The following is a 21,174-nucleotide window of genomic DNA, read 5'->3' as shown; positions in this document are numbered from 1 at the left end:
TCCACAACTAAAGACTCGACAACTAGCGACTTCACAACTAGAAACTCCACAGCTGGAAACTCCACAACTAGAAACTATACAACTAGAGACTTCGCAATTGTAACTCCGCAACTAGAAACTCCACAACTAGAAACTCAACAACTAGAAACTCCACAACTAGAAATTCCACAACTAGAAATTTCACAACTAGAAACTCTGCAACTAGAAACTTCACAACTAGAAACTCAATAACGAAAAACTCCACAACTAGAAACTGTGCAACTAGAAACTCCACGACTGAGAAACTTCACAACTAGAACCTCCACAATTAGAAACTCCGCAACTAGAAACTCCACAACTAGAAACTTCACAGCTTGAAACTCCACAACTAGAAATTCCACAACTAGAAACTCCACAACTAGAAACTCCGCAACTAGAAACTCCGATTACAAACTGCACAACCAGAGACTCCACAACTACAGACTTCAAAACTAGAAACTGCACAACTAGAAACACCGCAACTAGAAACTCCGCAACTGGAAACTCCAGAACTAGAAACTCCACAGCTAGAAACTCCAGAACTAGAAACTCCACAACTAGAAAATCCGCAACTAGAAACTCCGTTTACAAACTGCACAACTAGAGACTCCACAACTACAGACTCCACAACTAGAGACTCCACAACCAGAAAGTTCGCAACTAGAAACTTTACAACTGGAAACTCCACAACTAGAAACTCCGCAACTAGAAACTCCGCAACTAGAGACTCCGCAACTAGAAACTCCGCGAATAGAAACTCCACAACTAGATACTCTACAACTAGAAACTCCACAACTAGAAACTCATACACTAGTGACTCCATAAGTAGAGACTACCAAACTAGAAACTCTACAACCAGAAACTGCACAACTAGAGACTCCGCAACTAGGAACTGTACAACTAGAGACTCCGCAACTAGAAACTCCACAACTAGAGACTCTGCAACTAGGAACTCCGCAAATAGAAACTCCACATCTAGAAACTCCGCAACTAGATACTCCGCAACTAAAGACACCACAACTAGGAACTCTCCAAATAGAGACTCCACAGCTAGAAACTCCGCAACTAGAGACTCCACAACTAGAGACTCTACAACTAGAAACTCCGAAACTAGAAACTCCACAACTAGAAACTCATACACTAGTGACTCCATAAGTAGAGACTACCTAACTAGAAACTCTACAACCAGAAACTGACAACTAGAGACTCCGCAACTAGAAACTGTACAACTAGAAACTCCGCAACTAGAGACTCTGCAACTTGAAACTCCGATTACAAACTGCACAACCAGAGAATCCACAACTACAGACTCCACATCTAGAAACACCGCAACTCCAAACTCCACAACTAGAAACTCCGACTAGAAACTCCAGAACTAGAAACTCCACAGCTTGAAACTCCACAACTAGAAACTCCACAACTAGAGACTCCGCGAATAGAAACTCCACAACTAGATACTCTACAACTAGAAACTCCACAACTAGAAACTCCACTACTAGAAACTCCACAACTAGCTACTCCGCTACTAGAAACTTCAAATCTAGAGACTCCGCATTTGAAACTCCGCAACTAGAAACTCCACAACTAGAGACTCTGCAACTGGAAACTCCGCAACTTGAAACTACACAACTAGAAACTCATTAACGAAAAACTCCACAACTAGAAACTCCACAACTAGAAACTCCACGACTTGAAACTCCACAACTAGAACCTCCACAACTAGAAACTCCACAACTAGAAACTCAACAACTAGAAACTCCACAACTAGAAACTCTGCAACTATAAACTTCACAGCTAGACACTCCGCAACTAGAAACTTCGCAACTAGAAACTCCGCAACTCGATACTCTACAACTAGAAACTCCACGACTAGAAACTCCACAACTAGACGCTCCACAACTAGAAAATCCAACACCAAAACCTCCACAACTTGAGACTCCGCAACTAGAAACTCCACAACTAGAGACTCCGCACTAGAAACTCCACAAATAGAAACTCCACATCTAGAAACTCCGCCACTAGAAACTTCGCAACTAGAGACTCCACAACTAAACTACTTCACAACTAGAGACTCCCAACTAGAAACTCCACAACTAGAAACTCCGACTAGAAACTCCACAACTAGAGACTCCACAACTAAAGACTCGACAACTAGCGACTTCACAACTAGAAACTCCACAGCTGGAAACTCCACAACTAGAAACTATACAACTAGAGACTTCGCAATTGTAACTCCGCAACTAGAAACTCCACAACTAGAAACTCAACAACTAGAAACTCCACAACTAAAGACTCCACAACTAGAAATTCCACAACTAGAAATTTCACAACTAGAAACTCTGCAACTAGAAACTTCACAACTAGAAACTCAATAACGAAAAACTCCACAACTAGAAACTGTGCAACTAGAAACTCCACGACTGAGAAACTTCACAACTAGAACCTCCACAATTAGAAACTCCGCAACTAGAAACTCCACAACTAGAAACTTCACAGCTTGAAACTCCACAACTAGAAATTCCACAACTAGAAACTCCACAACTAGAAACTCCGCAACTAGAAACTCCGATTACAAACTGCACAACCAGAGACTCCACAACTACAGACTTCAAAACTAGAAACTGCACAACTAGAAACACCGCAACTAGAAACTCCGCAACTGGAAACTCCAGAACTAGAAACTCCACAGCTAGAAACTCCAGAACTAGAAACTCCACAACTAGAAAATCCGCAACTAGAAACTCCGTTTACAAACTGCACAACTAGAGACTCCACAACTACAGACTCCACAACTAGAGACTCCACAACCAGAAAGTTCGCAACTAGAAACTTTACAACTGGAAACTCCACAACTAGAAACTCCGCAACTAGAAACCCCGCAACTAGAGACTCCGCAACTAGAAACTCCGCGAATAGAAACTCCACAACTAGATACTCTACAACTAGAAACTCCACAACTAGAAACTCATACACTAGTGACTCCATAAGTAGAGACTACCAAACTAGAAACTCTACAACCAGAAACTGCACAACTAGAGACTCCGCAACTAGGAACTGTACAACTAGAAACTCCGCAACTAGAAAGTCCGCAACTAGAGACTCTGCAACTAGAAACTCCACGACTTGAAACTCCACAGCTAGAACCTCCACAACTAGAAACTCCACAACTAGAAACTCTAATTACAAACTGCAGAACTATAGACTCCACAACTACAGACTTCACAACGTGACACTCCACAACCAGAAACTCCGCAACTAGAAACTCCACAACTGGAAACTCCACAACTAAAAACTCCACAACTAGAGACTTCGCAATTGTAACTCCGCAACTAGAAACTCAACAACTAGAAACTCCACAACTAGGGACTCAAATACTAGAAACTCCACAACTAGAAATTTGACAACTAGAAACTCTGCAACTAGAAAATCCACATGCTACACACTCCTCATTTAGAAACTCCAGAAGTGGAAACTCCGACTTCAACTTCACAACTAGAGACTCCACAACTAGAAACTCCACAACTAAAAATCTACAGCTAGAAACTCCACGACTAGAAACTCCACAACTAGAACCTCCACAACTAGAGACTCCGCAACTAGAAACTCCACAACTAGAGACTCTGCAACTAGGAACTCCGCAAATAGAAACTCCACATTTAGAAACTCCGCAACTAGATACTCCGCAACTAAAGACACCACAACTAGAAACTCTCCAAATAGAGACTCCACAGCTAGAAACTCCACAACTGGAGACTCCACAACTAGAGACTGTACAACTAGAATCTCCGAAACTAGAAACTCCACAACTAGAAACTCCAACACTAGTGACTTCATAAGTAGAGACTACCTAACTAGAAACACTACAACCAGAAACTGCACAACTAGAGACTCCGCAACTAGAAACTCTACAACTAGAAACTCCGCAACTAGAAACTCCGCAATTAGAGACTCTGCAACTTGAAACTCCGCAACTTGAAACTCCACAACTAGAAACCTCACACCTGGAAACTCCACAACTGAACAACTTCACAACTAGAGACTCCGCAACTAGAAACTCCACAACTTGAAACTACACAACTAGAAACTCATTAACGAGAAATTCCACAACTAGAAACTCCACAACTAGAAACTCCGCAACTAGAACTCCACGACTAGAAACTCCACAACTAGAACCTCCACAACAAGAAACTCCGCAACTAGAAACTCTAAATACAAACTGCAGAACTATAGACTCCACAACTACAGACTTCACAACTAGAGACTCCACAACCAGAAACTCCGCAACTAGAAACTCCACAACTAGAAACTCCACAACTAGAGACTTCGCAATTGTAACTCCGCAACTAGAAACTCCACAACTAGAAACTCAACAACTAGAAACTCCACAACTAGAAACTCTGCAACTCTAAACTTCACAGCTAGACACTCCGCAACTAGAAACTTCGCAACTAGAAACTCCGCAACTCGATACTCTACAACTAGAAACTCCACGACTAGAAACTCCACAACTAGACGCTCCACAACTAGAAAATCCAACACCAAAACCTCCACAACTTGAGACTCCGCAACTAGAAACTCCACAACTAGAGACTCCGCACTAGAAACTCCACAAATAGAAACTCCACATCTAGAAACTCCGCCACTAGAAACTTCGCAACTAGAGACTCCACAACTAAACTACTTCACAACTAGAGACTCCCAACTAGAAACTCCGCAACTTGAAACTACACAACTAAAAACTCATTACCTAGAAACTCTACAACTAGAAACTCCACAACTAGAAACTCTGCAACTAGAAACTTAACACCTAGAATCTACCCAAGAAATTGCACAATAGATACTCCACAACTAGAAACTCCACAACTAGAAACTCCACAACTAGAAACTCCGCAAGTAGTAACTTTATTTACAAACTACACAACTAGAGACTCCAAAACTACAGACTCTACAACTAGAGACTCCACAACCAGAAACTCCGCAACTAGAAACTCCACAACTGGGAACTCCACAACTACAATCTCCGGAACTAAAAACTCCACAACTAGAAACTGCACTATAGAAACTGCACAACTAGAAACTCCACTACTAGAAACTCCACAACTAGAGACTCCACAACTAGAGACTCCATAACTAAAGCTCCACAACTAGAAAACTCTGCAACTAGAGTCTCCACAACTAGAGACTCTGCAAATAAATACTCCGCAACTAGAAACTCCGCAACTAGAGACTCCGCGAATATAAACTCCTCAACAAGATACTCTGCAACTAGAAACCCCACAACTAGAAACTCTACAACTACAGAATCTACAACTGGAAACTCCACAACTAGAAACTCCATAACTAGAAACTCCACAACTAGAGACTTCACAACGAGAAACTCCACAACTAGAAGCACCGCAACTAGAAACTCCACAACTAGAAACTCCGACTAGAAACTCCACAACTAGAGACTCCACAACTAAAGACTCGACAACTAGCGACTTCACAACTAGAAACTCCACAGCTGGAAACTCCACAACTAGAAACTATACAACTAGACACTTCGCAATTGTAACTCCGCAACTAGAAACTCCACAACTAGAAACTCAACAACTAGAAACTCCACAACTAGAAATTCCACAACTAGAAATTTCACAACTAGAAACTCTGCAACTAGAAACTTCACAACTAGAAACTCAATAACGAAAAACTCCACAACTAGAAACTGTGCAACTAGAAACTCCACGACTGAGAAACTTCACAACTAGAACCTCCACAATTAGAAACTCCGCAACTAGAAACTCCACAACTAGAAACTTCACAGCTTGAAACTCCACAACTAGAAATTCCACAACTAGAAACTCCACAACTAGAAACTCCGCAACTAGAAACTCCGATTACAAACTGCACAACCAGAGACTCCACAACTACAGACTTCAAAACTAGAAACTGCACAACTAGAAACACCGCAACTAGAAACTCCGCAACTGGAAACTCCAGAACTAGAAACTCCACAGCTAGAAACTCCAGAACTAGAAACTCCACAACTAGAAAATCCGCAACTAGAAACTCCGTTTACAAACTGCACAACTAGAGACTCCACAACTACAGACTCCACAACTAGAGACTCCACAACCAGAAAGTTCGCAACTAGAAACTTTACAACTGGAAACTCCACAACTAGAAACTCCGCAACTAGAAACTCCGCAACTAGAGACTCCGCAACTAGAAACTCCGCGAATAGAAACTCCACAACTAGATACTCTACAACTAGAAACTCCACAACTAGAAACTCATACACTAGTGACTCCATAAGTAGAGACTACCAAACTAGAAACTCTACAACCAGAAACTGCACAACTAGAGACTCCGCAACTAGGAACTGTACAACTAGAGACTCCGCAACTAGAAACTCCACAACTAGAGACTCTGCAACTAGGAACTCCGCAAATAGAAACTCCACATCTAGAAACTCCGCAACTAGATACTCCGCAACTAAAGACACCACAACTAGGAACTCTCCAAATAGAGACTCCACAGCTAGAAACTCCGCAACTAGAGACTCCACAACTAGAGACTCTACAACTAGAAACTCCGAAACTAGAAACTCCACAACTAGAAACTCATACACTAGTGACTCCATAAGTAGAGACTACCTAACTAGAAACTCTACAACCAGAAACTGACAACTAGAGACTCCGCAACTAGAAACTGTACAACTAGAAACTCCGCAACTAGAGACTCTGCAACTTGAAACTCCGATTACAAACTGCACAACCAGAGAATCCACAACTACAGACTCCACATCTAGAAACACCGCAACTCCAAACTCCACAACTAGAAACTCCGACTAGAAACTCCAGAACTAGAAACTCCACAGCTTGAAACTCCACAACTAGAAACTCCACAACTAGAGACTCCGCGAATAGAAACTCCACAACTAGATACTCTACAACTAGAAACTCCACAACTAGAAACTCCACTACTAGAAACTCCACAACTAGCTACTCCGCTACTAGAAACTTCAAATCTAGAGACTCCGCATTTGAAACTCCGCAACTAGAAACTCCACAACTAGAGACTCTGCAACTGGAAACTCCGCAACTTGAAACTACACAACTAGAAACTCATTAACGAAAAACTCCACAACTAGAAACTCCACAACTAGAAACTCCACGACTTGAAACTCCACAACTAGAACCTCCACAACTAGAAACTTCACAACTAGAAACTCTAAATACAAACTGCAGAACTATAGACTCCACAACTACAGACTTCACAACTAGAGACTCCACAACCAGAAACTCCGCAACTAGAAACTCCACAACTAGAAACTCCACAACTAGAGACTTCGCAATTGTAACTCCGCAACTAGAAACTCCACAACTAGAAACTCAACAACTAGAAACTCCACAACTAGAAACTCTGCAACTATAAACTTCACAGCTAGACACTCCGCAACTAGAAACTTCGCAACTAGAAACTCCGCAACTCGATACTCTACAACTAGAAACTCCACGACTAGAAACTCCACAACTAGACGCTCCACAACTAGAAAATCCAACACCAAAACCTCCACAACTTGAGACTCCGCAACTAGAAACTCCACAACTAGAGACTCCGCACTAGAAACTCCACAAATAGAAACTCCACATCTAGAAACTCCGCCACTAGAAACTTCGCAACTAGAGACTCCACAACTAAACTACTTCACAACTAGAGACTCCCAACTAGAAACTCCGCAACTTGAAACTACACAACTAAAAACTCATTACCTAGAAACTCTACAACTAGAAACTCCACAACTAGAAACTCTGCAACTAGAAACTTAACACCTAGAATCTACCCAAGAAATTGCACAATAGATACTCCACAACTAGAAACTCCACAACTAGAAACTCCACAACTAGAAACTCCGCAAGTAGTAACTTTATTTACAAACTACACAACTAGAGACTCCAAAACTACAGACTCTACAACTAGAGACTCCACAACCAGAAACTCCGCAACTAGAAACTCCACAACTGGGAACTCCACAACTACAAACTCCGGAACTAAAAACTCCACAACTAGAAACTGCACTATAGAAACTGCACAACTAGAAACTCCACTACTAGAAACTCCGCGAATATAAACTCCTCAACAAGATACTCTGCAACTAGAAACCCCACAACTAGAAACTCTACAACTACAGACTCTACAACTGGAAACTCCACAACTAGAAACTCCATAACTAGAAACTCCACAACTAGAGACTTCACAACGAGAAACTCCACAACTAGAAACTCCGCAACTAGAAACTCCGATTACAAACTGCGCAACTAGAAACTCCACAACTAGAGACTCCACAACTAGAGACTCCACAACCAGAAACTCCGCAAATACAAACTCCACAACTGGAAACTCCACAACTAGAAACTCCACAACTAGAGACTCTACAAATAGAAATTCCACAACTAGAAATTTCACAACTAGAAACTCTGCAACTAGAAACTCCGACTGGAAACTCAAAAACTAGAGAGTCGACAACTAGACACTCCACAGCTTGAAATTCCACAACTAGAAACTCCACAAAGAGAAACTCAACAACTAGAATCTCCACAACTAGACACTCCACAACTAGAGACTTCACAACTAGGAACTCCAAAACTAGAAACTCCGCCACTAGAAACTCCACAACTAGAAACTCCGACTAGAAACTCCACAACAAGAGACTCCACCATTAGAGACTCGACAACTAGAGACTCCAGAACTAGAAACTCCGAAACTAGAAACTTCACAACTAGAAACTCCACAACTAGAAACTCCGCAACTAGAGACTCCACAACTAGAACCTCTACAAATAGAAACTCCGCAACTAGAAACTCCACAACTAGAAACTCCACAACTTGAAACTCCACAACTAGAAACTCCACAACTAGGAACTCCACAACTAAAAACTCCGCAACTAGAAACTCTGATTACAAACTGCACAACTAGAAACTCCACAACTAGAGACTCCACAACTAGAGACTCCACAACCAGAAACTCCGCAACTACAAACTCCACAACTGGAAACTCCACAACTACAAACTCCACAACTAGAGACTCCACAACGAGAAATTCCACAACTAGAAATTTCACAACTAGAAACTCTGCAACTAGAAACTCCAACTGGAAACTCCACAACTAGAGAGTCGACAACTAGACACTCCGCAACTGGAAACTCCACAACTAGAAACTCCGCAACTAGAACCTCCACAACTAGAAACTCCACAGCTTGAAATTCCACAACTAGAAATTCCACAACTAGAAACTCCACAACTAAAAACTCCGCAACTAGAAACTCCGATTACAAACTGCACAACCAGAGACTCCACAACAACAGACTCCAAAACTAGAGACTCCACAACCAGAAACTCCGCAACTAGAAAATCCCCAACTGGAAACTCCACAACTTGAGACTCCACACTTGAAACTCCGCCACTAGAAACTCCACAACTAGAAACTCAACAACTAGAAACTCCACAACTAGAGACTCAAATTCTAGAAACTCCACAACTAGAAATTTGACAACTAGAAACTCTGCAACTAGAAAATCCACATGCTACACACTCCTCAATTAGAAACTCCGACTTCAAACATCACAACTAGAGACTCCACATCTAGAAACTCAACTAGAAACTCTACAGCTAGAAACTCCACGACTAGAAACTCCACAACTATAACCTCCACAACTAGAGACTCCGCAACTAGAAACTCCGCAACTAGAGACTCTGCAACTGGAAACTCCGCAACTAGAAACTCCGCAACCAGAAACTCCACAACTAGAAACTCCACGACTTGAAACTCCACAACTAGAACCTCCACAACTAGAAACTCCACAACTAGAAACTCTAATTACAAACTGCAGAACTATAGACTCCACAACTACAGACTTCACAACTAGAGACTCCACAACCAGAAACTCCGCAACTAGAAACTCCACAACTAGAAACTTCACAACTAGAAACTCCACAACTAGAGACTTCGCAATTGTAACTCCGCAACTAGAAATTCCACAACTAGAAACTCAACAACTAGAAACTCCACAACTAGAAACTCTGCAACTAGAAACTTCACAGCTAGACAATCCGCAACTAGAAACTTCGCAACTAGAAACTCCGCAACTAGATACTCTACAACTAGAAACTCCACGACTAGAAACTCCACAACTAGACGCTCCACAACTAGAAAATCCAACACCAAAACCTCCACAACTAGAAACTCCACTACTAGAAACTCCACAACTAGAGACTCCACAACTAGAGACTCCATAACTAAAGCTCCACAACAAGAAAACTCTGCAACTAGAGTCTCCACAACTAGAGACTCTGTAACTGAATACTCCGCAACTAGAAACTCCGCAACTAGAGACTCCGCGAATAGAAACTCCACAACAAGATACTCTACAACTAGAAACCCCACAACTAGAAACTCTACAACTACAGACTCTACAACTGGAAACTCCACAACTAGAAACACCATAACTAGAAACTCCACAACTAGAGACTTCACAACGAGAAACTCCACAACTAGAAACACCGCAACTAGAAACTCCACAACTAGAAACTCCGACTAGAAACTCCACAACTAGAGACTCCACAACTAAAGACTCGACAACTAGCGACTTCACAACTAGAAACTCCACAGCTGGAAACTCCACAACTAGAAACTATACAACTAGAGACTTCGCAATTGTAACTCCGCAACTAGAAACTCCACAACTAGAAACTCAAACACTAGAAACTCCACAACTAAAGACTCCACAACTAGAAATTCCACAACTAGAAATTTAACAACTAGAAACTCTGCAACTAGAAACTTCACAACTAGAAACTCATTAACGAAAAACTCCCCAACTAGAAACTGCGCAACTAGAAACTCCACGACTGAGAAACTTCACAACTAGAACCTCCACAATTAGAAACTCCGAAACTAGAAACTCCACAACTGGAAACTTCACAGCTTGAAACTCCACAACTAGAAATTCCACAACTAGAAACTCCTCAACTAGAAACTCCGCAACTATAAACTCCGATTACAAACTGCACAACCAGAGACTCCACAACTACAGACTTCAAAACTAGAGACTGCACAACTAGAAACACCGCAACTAGAAACTCCACAACTAGAAACTCCGACTAGAAACTCCACAACTAGACTCCACAACTAGAGACTCGACAACTAGAGACTCCAGAACTAGAAACTCCGCAACTGGAAACTCCAGAACTAGAAACTCCACAGCTAGAAACTCCAGAACTAGAAACTCCACAACTAGAAAATCCGCAACTAGAAACTCCGTTTACAAACTGCACAACTAGAGACTCCACAACTACAGACTCCACAACTAGAGACTCCACAACCAGAAAGTTCGCAACTAGAAACTTTACAACTGGAAACTCCACAACTAGAAACTCCGCAACTAGAAACTCCGCAACTAGAGACTCCGCAACTAGAAACTCCGCGAATAGAAACTCCACAACTAGATACTCTACAACTAGAAACTCCACAACTAGAAACTCATACACTAGTGACTCCATAAGTAGAGACTACCAAACTAGAAACTCTACAACCAGAAACTGCACAACTAGAGACTCCGCAACTAGGAACTGTACAACTAGAAACTCCGCAACTAGAAACTCCGCAACTAGAGACTCTGCAACTAGAAACTCCACGACTTGAAACTCCACAACTAGAACCTCCACAACTAGAAACTCCACAACTAGAAACTCTAATTACAAACTGCAGAACTATAGACTCCACAACTACAGACTTCACAACGTGACACTCCACAACCAGAAACTCCGCAACTAGAAACTCCACAACTGGAAACTCCACAACTAAAAACTCCACAACTAGAGACTTCGCAATTGTAACTCCGCAACTAGAAACTCAACAACTAGAAACTCCACAACTAGGGACTCAAATACTAGAAACTCCACAACTAGAAATTTGACAACTAGAAACTCTGCAACTAGAAAATCCACATGCTACACACTCCTCATTTAGAAACTCCAGAAGTGGAAACTCCGACTTCAACTTCACAACTAGAGACTCCACAACTAGAAACTCCACAACTAAAAATCTACAGCTAGAAACTCCACGACTAGAAACTCCACAACTAGAACCTCCACAACTAGAGACTCCGCAACTAGAAACTCCACAACTAGAGACTCTGCAACTAGGAACTCCGCAAATAGAAACTCCACATTTAGAAACTCCGCAACTAGATACTCCGCAACTAAAGACACCACAACTAGAAACTCTCCAAATAGAGACTCCACAGCTAGAAACTCCACAACTGGAGACTCCACAACTAGAGACTGTACAACTAGAATCTCCGGAACAAGAAACTCCACAACTACAAACTCCAACACTAGTGACTTCATAAGTAGAGACTACCTAACTAGAAACACTACAACCAGAAACTGCACAACTAGAGACTCCGCAACTAGAAACTCTACAACTAGAAACTCCGCAACTAGAAACTCCGCAATTAGAGACTCTGCAACTTGAAACTCCGCAACTTGAAACTCCACAACTAGAAACCTCACACCTGGAAACTCCACAACTGAACAACTTCACAACTAGAGACTCCGCAACTAGAAACTCCACAACTTGAAACTACACAACTAGAAACTCATTAACGAGAAATTCCACAACTAGAAACTCCACAACTAGAAACTCCGTAACTAGAACTCCACGACTAGAAACTCCACAACTAGAACCTCCACAACAAGAAACTCCGCAACTAGAAACTCTAAATACAAACTGCAGAACTATAGACTCCACAACTACAGACTTCACAACTAGAGACTCCACAACCAGAAACTCCGCAACTAGAAACTCCACAACTAGAAACTCCACAACTAGAGACTTCGCAATTGTAACTCCGCAACTAGAAACTCCACAACTAGAAACTCAACAACTAGAAACTCCACAACTAGAAACTCTGCAACTATAAACTTCACCGCTAGACACTCCGCAACTAGAAACTTCGCAACTAGAAACTCCGCAACTCGATACTCTACAACTAGAAACTCCACGACTAGAAACTCCACAACTAGACGCTCCACAACTAGAAAATCCAACACCAAAACCTCCACAACTTGAGACTCCGCAACTAGAAACTCCACAACTAGAGACTCCGCACTAGAAACTCCACAAATAGAAACTCCACATCTAGAAACTCCGCCACTAGAAACTTCGCAACTAGAGACTCCACAACTAAACTACTTCACAACTAGAGACTCCCAACTAGAAACTCCGCAACTTGAAACTACACAACTAAAAACTCATTACCTAGAAACTCTACAACTAGAAACTCCACAACTAGAAACTCTGCAACTAGAAACTTAACACCTAGAATCTACCCAAGAAATTGCACAATAGATACTCCACAACTAGAAACTCCACAACTAGAAACTCCACAACTAGAAACTCCGCAAGTAGTAACTTTATTTACAAACTACACAACTAGAGACTCCAAAACTACAGACTCTACAACTAGAGACTCCACAACCAGAAACTCCGCAACTAGAAACTCCACAACTGGGAACTCCACAACTACAAACTCCGGAACTAAAAACTCCACAACTAGAAACTGCACTATAGAAACTGCACAACTAGAAACTCCACTACTAGAAACTCCACAACTAGAGACTCCACAACTAGAGACTCCATAACTAAAGCTCCACAACTAGAAAACTCTGCAACTAGAGTCTCCACAACTAGAGACTCTGCAAATAAATACTCCGCAACTAGAAACTCCGCAACTAGAGACTTCGCGAATATAAACTCCTCAACAAGATACTCTGCAACTAGAAACCCCACAACTAGAAACTCTACAACTACAGAATCTACAACTGGAAACTCCACAACTAGAAACTCCATAACTAGAAACTCCACAACTAGAGACTTCACAACGAGAAACTCCACAACTAGAAGCACCCCAACTAGAAACTCCACAACTAGAAACTCCGACTAGAAACTCCACAACTAGAGACTCCACAACTAAAGACTCGACAACTAGCGACTTCACAACTAGAAACTCCACAGCTGGAAACTCCACAACTAGAAACTATACAACTAGAGACTTCGCAATTGTAACTCCGCAACTAGAAACTCCACAACTAGAAACTCAACAACTAGAAACTCCACAACTAAAGACTCCACAACTAGAAATTCCACAACTAGAAATTTCACAACTAGAAACTCTGCAACTAGAAACTTCACAACTAGAAACTCAATAACGAAAAACTCCACAACTAGAAACTGTGCAACTAGAAACTCCAGGACTGAGAATCTTCACAACTAGAACCTCGACAATTAGAAACTCCGCAACTAGAAACTCCACAACTAGAAACTTCACAGCTTGAAACTCCACAACTAGAAATTCCACAACTAGAAACTCCACAACTAGAAACTCCGCAACTAGAAACTCCGATTACAAACTGCACAACCAGAGACTCCACAACTACAGACTTCAAAACTAGAAACTGCACAACTAGAAACACCGCAACTAGAAACCCAAAACTAGAAACTTTGAATAGAAACTCCACAACTAGAGACTCCACAACTAGAGACTCGACAACTAGAGACTCCACAACTAGAAACTCCGCAACTGGAAACTCCAGAACTAGAAACTCAGCAGCTAGAAAATCCAGAACTAGAAACTCCACAACTAGAAAATCCACAACTAGAAATGCCGTAACTAGAAACTCCGTTTACAAACTGCACAACTAGAGACTCCACAACTACAGACTCCACAACTAGAGACTCCACAACCAGAAAGTCCGCAACTAGAAACTTCACAACTGGAAACTCCACAACTAGAAAGTCCGCAACTAAAAACTCCGCAACTAGAGACTCCGCAACTACAAACTCCGCGAATAGAAACTCCACAACTAGATACTCTACAACTAGAAACTCCACAACTAGATACTCCACAACTAGAGACTCTACAACTGGAAACTACACAACTAGAAACTCCACAACTAGAAACTCCACAACTAGATACTCCGCAAATAGAAACTCCAAAACTAGAGACTCTGCATTTGATACTCCACAACTAGAAACTCCCGAACGGAAAACTCATCAACTAGAAACTCCACAACTAGAGACTCCACAACTAGAGACTTCACAACTAGAAACTCCAAAACTAGAAACTCCGCAACTAGAAACTCCACAACTAGAGGCTCCACCATTAGAGACTCGACAACTAGAAACTCCACAACTAGAAACTCCGAAACTAGAAACTTCACAACTAGAGACTCCACAACTAGAACCTCCACAACTAGAAACTCCGCAACTAGAAACTCCACAACTAGAAACTCCACAACTTGAAACTGCACAACTAGGAACTCCACAACTAGACACTCCGCAACTAGAAACTCCGATTACAAACTGCACAACTAGAAACTCCGATTACAAACTGCACAACTAGAAACTCCACAACTAGAGACTCCACAACTAGAGACTCCACAACCAGAAACTCTGCAACTAGAAACTCCACAACTGGAAACTCCACAACTAGAAACTCCACAACTAGAGACTCCACAAATAGAAATTCCACAACTAGAAATTTCACAACTAGAAACTCTGCAACTAGAAACTCCGACTGGAAACTCCACAACTAGAGAGTCGACAACTAGACACTCCGCAACTGGAAACTCCAGAACTAGAAACTCCACAACTAGAAACTGCGCAACTAGAAACTCCACGACTAGAAACTCCACAACTAGAGCCTCCACAACTAGAAACTGCGCAACTAGAAACTCCACAACTAGAAACTCCACAGCTTGAAATTCCACAACTAGAAATTCCACAACTAGAAACTCCACAACTAAAAACTCCGCAACTAGAAACTCCGATTACAAACTGCACAACCAGAAACTCCACAACAACAGACTCCACAACTAGAGACTCCACAACCAGAAACTCCGCAACTAGAAAATCCCCAACTGGAAACTCCACAACTAGAGACTCCACACTTGAAACTCCGCCACTAGAAACTCCACAACTGGAAACTCAACAACTAGAAACTCCACAACTAGAGACTCAAATACTAGAAACTCCACAGCTAGAAATTTGACAACTAGAAACTCTGCAACTAGAAAATCCACATGCTACACACTCCTCAATTAGAAACTCCACAAATGGAAACTCCGACTTCAAACTTCACAACTAGAGACTCCACAACTAGAAACTCCTCAACTAGAAACTCTACGGCTAGAAAATCCACGACTAGAAACTCCACAACTAGAACCTCCAAAACTAGAGACTCCGCAACTAGAAACTCCACAACTAGAGACTCTGCAACTAGAAACTCCGCAAATAGAAACTCCACATCTAGAAACTCCGCAACTAGAAACTCCGCAACTAAAGACTCCACAACTAGGAACTCTGCAAATAGAGACTCCACAGCTAGAAACTCCACAACTAGAGACTCCACAACTAGAGACTCTACAACTAGAAACCCCGAAACTAGAAACTCCACAATTTGAAACTGCTCAACTAGAAACTCATTAACGAGAAACTCCACAACTAGAAACTCCACAACTAGAAACTCCGCAACTAGGAACTCCACAACTAGAAACTCCACGACTTGAAACTCCACAACTAGAACCTCCACAACTAGAAACTCCAAAACTAGAAACTCTAATTACAAACTGCAGAACTATAGACTCCACAACTACAGACTTCACAACTAGAGACTCCCCAACCAGAAACTCCGCAACTAGAAACTCCACAACTGGAAACTCCACAACTAGAAACTCCACAACTAGAGACTTCGCAATTGTAACTTAGCAACTAGAAACTCCACAACTAGAAACTCAACAACTATAAACTCCACAACTAGAAACTCTGCAACTAGAAACTTCACAGCTAGACACTCCGCAACTAGAAACTTCGCAACTAGAAACTCCGCAACTAGATACTCTACAACTAGAAACTCCACGACTAGAAACTCCACAACTAGACGCTCAACAACTAGAAAATCCAACACCAAAACCTCCACAACTTGAGACTCCCCAACTGGAAACTCCAGAGTTAGAAACTCCACAACAAGAAACTGCAAAACAAGAAACTCCACGACAAGAAACTCCAGAACTAGAACCTCCACAATTATAAATTCAGCAACTAGAAACTCCACAACCAGAAACTCCACAGCTTGAAACTCCACAACTAGAAATTTCACAACTAGAAACTCCACAACTAGAAACTCCGCAACTAGAAACTCCGATTACAAACTGCACAACCAGAGACTCCACAACTAGAGACTCCACATCAAGAAACACTGCAACTCCAAACTCCACAACTAGAAACTCCGACTAGAAACTCCACAACTAGAGACTCCACAACTAGAGACTCGACAACAACAGACTCCACAACTAGAAACTCCGCAAATGGAAACTCCAGAACTAGAAACTCCACAGCTTGAAACTCCACAACTAGAAACTCCAAAACTAGAAACTCCACAACTAGAAACTCCGCAACTAGAAACTCCACAACTAGGAACTCCACAACTAGAAACTCCGCAACTAGAAACTCCGATTACAAACTGCACAACTAGAAACTTCACAACCAGAAACTCTGCAACTACAAACTCCACAACTAGAAATTTCACAACTAGAAACTCTGCAACTAGAAACTCCGACTGGAAACTCCACAACTAGAGACTCGACAACTAGACACTCCGCAACTGGAAACTCCACCACTAGAGACTCAATATACTAGAAACTCCAACTCTAGAAATTTGACAACTAAAAACTCTGCAACTAGAAAATCCACATGCCACACACTCCTCATTTAGAAACTCCACAAGTGGAAACTCCGACTTCAAACTTCACAACTAGAGACTCCACAACTAGAAACTCCACAACTAGAAACTCTACAGCTAGAAACTCCACGACTAGAAACTCCACAACTACAACCTCCACAACTAGAGACTCCGCAACTAGAAACTCCACAACTAGAGACTCTGCAACTAGGAACTCCGCAAATAGAAACTCCACATCTAGAAACTCTGCAACTAGAAACTCCGCAACTGAAGACTCCACAACTAGGAACTCTGCAAATAGAGACTCCACAGCTAGAAACTCCACAACTAGAGACTCCACAACTAGAGACTCTACAACTAGAAACTCCGAAACTAGAAACTCCACAACTGGAAACTCCACAACTAGAAACTTCACAACTAGAGACTCCGCAATTGAACCTCCGCAACTAGAAACTCCACAACTAGAAACTCAACAACTAGAAACTCCACAACTAGAGACTCCACAACAAGAAACTCCGCAACGGGAAACTCCTCAACTAAAAACTCCACAACTAGAAACTCCGCAACTAGAGACTCCACAACTAGAACCTCTACAACTAGAAACTCCGCAACTAGAAACTCCACAACTAGAAACTCCACAACTTAAAACTCCACAACTAGACACTCCACAACTAGGAACTCCACAACTAGAAACTCCGCAACTAGAAACTCCGATTACAAACTGCACAACTAGAAACTCCACAACTAGAGACTCCACAACTAGAGACTCCACAACCAGAAACTCCGCAACTAAAAACTCCACAACTGGAAACTCCACAACTAGAAACTCCACAACTAGAGACTCCACAACTAGAAATTCCACAACTAGAAATTTCACAACTAGAAACTCTGCAACTAGAAACTCCGACTGGAAACTCCACAACTAGAGAGTCGACAACTAGACACTCCGCAACTGGAAACTCCAGAACTTGAAACTCCACAACTAGAAACTCCACGACTAGAAACTCCACAACTAGAGCCTCCACAACTAGAAACTCCGCAACTAGAAACTCCGCAACTAAAAACTCCACAGCTTGAAATTCCACAACTAGAAATTCCACAACTAGAAACTCCACAACTAAAAACTCCGCAACTAGAAACTCCGATTACAAACTGCACAACCAGAGACTCCACAACAACAGACTCCACAACTAGAGACACCCCAACCAGAAACTCCACAACTAGAAAATTCCCAACTGGAAACTCCACAACTAGAGACTCCACACTTGAAACTCCGCCACTAGAAACTCCACAACTAGAAACTCAACAACTAGAAACTCCACAACTAGAGACTCAATTTCTAGAAACTCCACAACTAGAAATTTGACAACTAGAAACTCTGCAACTAGAAAATCCACATGCTACACACTCCTCAATTAGAAACTCCACAAATGGAAACTCCGACTTCAAACTTCACAACTAGAGACTCCACATCTAGAAACTCCTCAACTAGAAACTCTACAGCTAGAAACTCCACGACTAGAAACTCCACAACTAGAACCTCCACAACTAGAGACTCCGCAACTAGAAACTACGCAACTAGAGACTCTGCAACTGGAAACTCCGCAACTAGAAACTCCGCAACCAGAAACTCCACAACTAGAAACTCAACGACTTGAAACTCCACAACTAGAACCTCCACAACTAGAAACTCTAATTACAAACTGCAGAACTATAGACTCCACAACTACAGACTTCACAACTAGAGACTCCGCAACTAGAAACTCCGCAACCAGAAACTCCACAACTAGAAACTCCACGACTTGAAACTCCACAACTAGAAACTCCACAACTAGAAACTCAACAACTAGAAACTCCACAACTGGAGACTTCGCAATTGTAACTCCGCAACTAGAAATTCCACAACTAGAAACTCAACAACTAGAAACTCCACAACTAGAAACTCTGCAAGTAGAAACTTCACAGCTAGACAATCCGCAACTAGAAACTTCGCAACTAGAAACTCTGCAACTAGATACTCTACAACTAGAAACTCCACGACTAGAAACTCCACAACTAGACGCTCCACAACTGGAAAATCCAACACCAAAACCTCCACAACTTGAGACTCCGCAACTAGAAACTCCACAACTAGAGACTCCGCCCTAGAAACTCCACAAATAGAAACTCCACATCTAGAAACTCCGCAACTAGAAACTCCGCAACTAGAGACTCCACAACTAAACAACTTCACAACTAGAGACTCCGCAACTAGAAACTCCGCAACTTGAAACTACACAACTAAAAACTCATTACCTAGAAACTCTACAACTAGAAACTCCACAACTAGAAACTCTGCAACTAGAAACTTAACACCTAAAATCTACAAAAGAAATTGCACAATAGATACTCCACAACCCGAAACTCCACAACTAGAAACTCCACAACTAGAAACTCCGCAAGTAGTAACTTTAATTACAAACTACACAACTAGAGACTTAAAACTACAGACTCTACAACTAGAGACTCCACAACCAGAAACTCCGCAACTAGAAACTCCACAACTGGGAACTCCACAACTACAAACTCCGCAACTAAAAACTCCACAACTAGAAACTGCACTATAGAAACTGCACAACTAGAAAGTCCACTACTAGAAACTCCACAACTAGAGACTCTACAACTAGAGACTCCATAACTAAAGCTCCACAACTAGAAAACTCTGCAACTAGAGTCTCCACTACTAGAGACTCCGCAACTAGAAACTCCGATTACAAACTGCGCAACTAGAAACTCCACAACTAGAGACTCCACAACTAGAGACTCCACAACCAGAAACTCCGCAACTACAAACTCCACAACTGGAAACTCCACAACTAGAAACTCCACAACTAGAGACTCCACAAATAGAAATTCCACAACTAGAAATTTCACAACTAGAAACTCTGCAACTAGAAACTCCGACTGGAAACTCCACAACTAGAGAGTCGACAACTAGACACTCCGCAACTGGAAACTCCAGAACTAGAAACTCCACAACTAGAAACTGCGCAACTAGAAACTCCACGACTAGAAACTCCACAACTAGAGCCTCCACAACTAGAAACTCCGCAACTAGAAACTCCACAACTAGAAACTCCACAGCTTGAAATTCCACAACTAGAAATTCCACAACTAGAAACTCCACAACTAAAAACTCCGCAACTAGAAACTCCGATTACAAACTGCACAACCAGAGACTCCACAACAACAGACCCCACAACTAGAGACTCCACAACCAGAAACTCCGCAACTAGAAAATCCCCAACTGGAAACTCCACAACTAGAGACTCCACACTTGAAACTCCGCCACTAGGAACTCCACAACTGGAAACTCAACAACTAGAAACTACACA

The sequence above is a fragment of the Rhipicephalus microplus genome, chromosome 3 (genome assembly GCF_043290135.1).
Source record: "Rhipicephalus microplus isolate Deutch F79 chromosome 3, USDA_Rmic, whole genome shotgun sequence".
In the NCBI taxonomy this organism is placed as follows: Eukaryota; Metazoa; Arthropoda; class Arachnida; order Ixodida; family Ixodidae; genus Rhipicephalus; species Rhipicephalus microplus.
Note: the sequence above shows the minus strand (reverse complement) of the source record.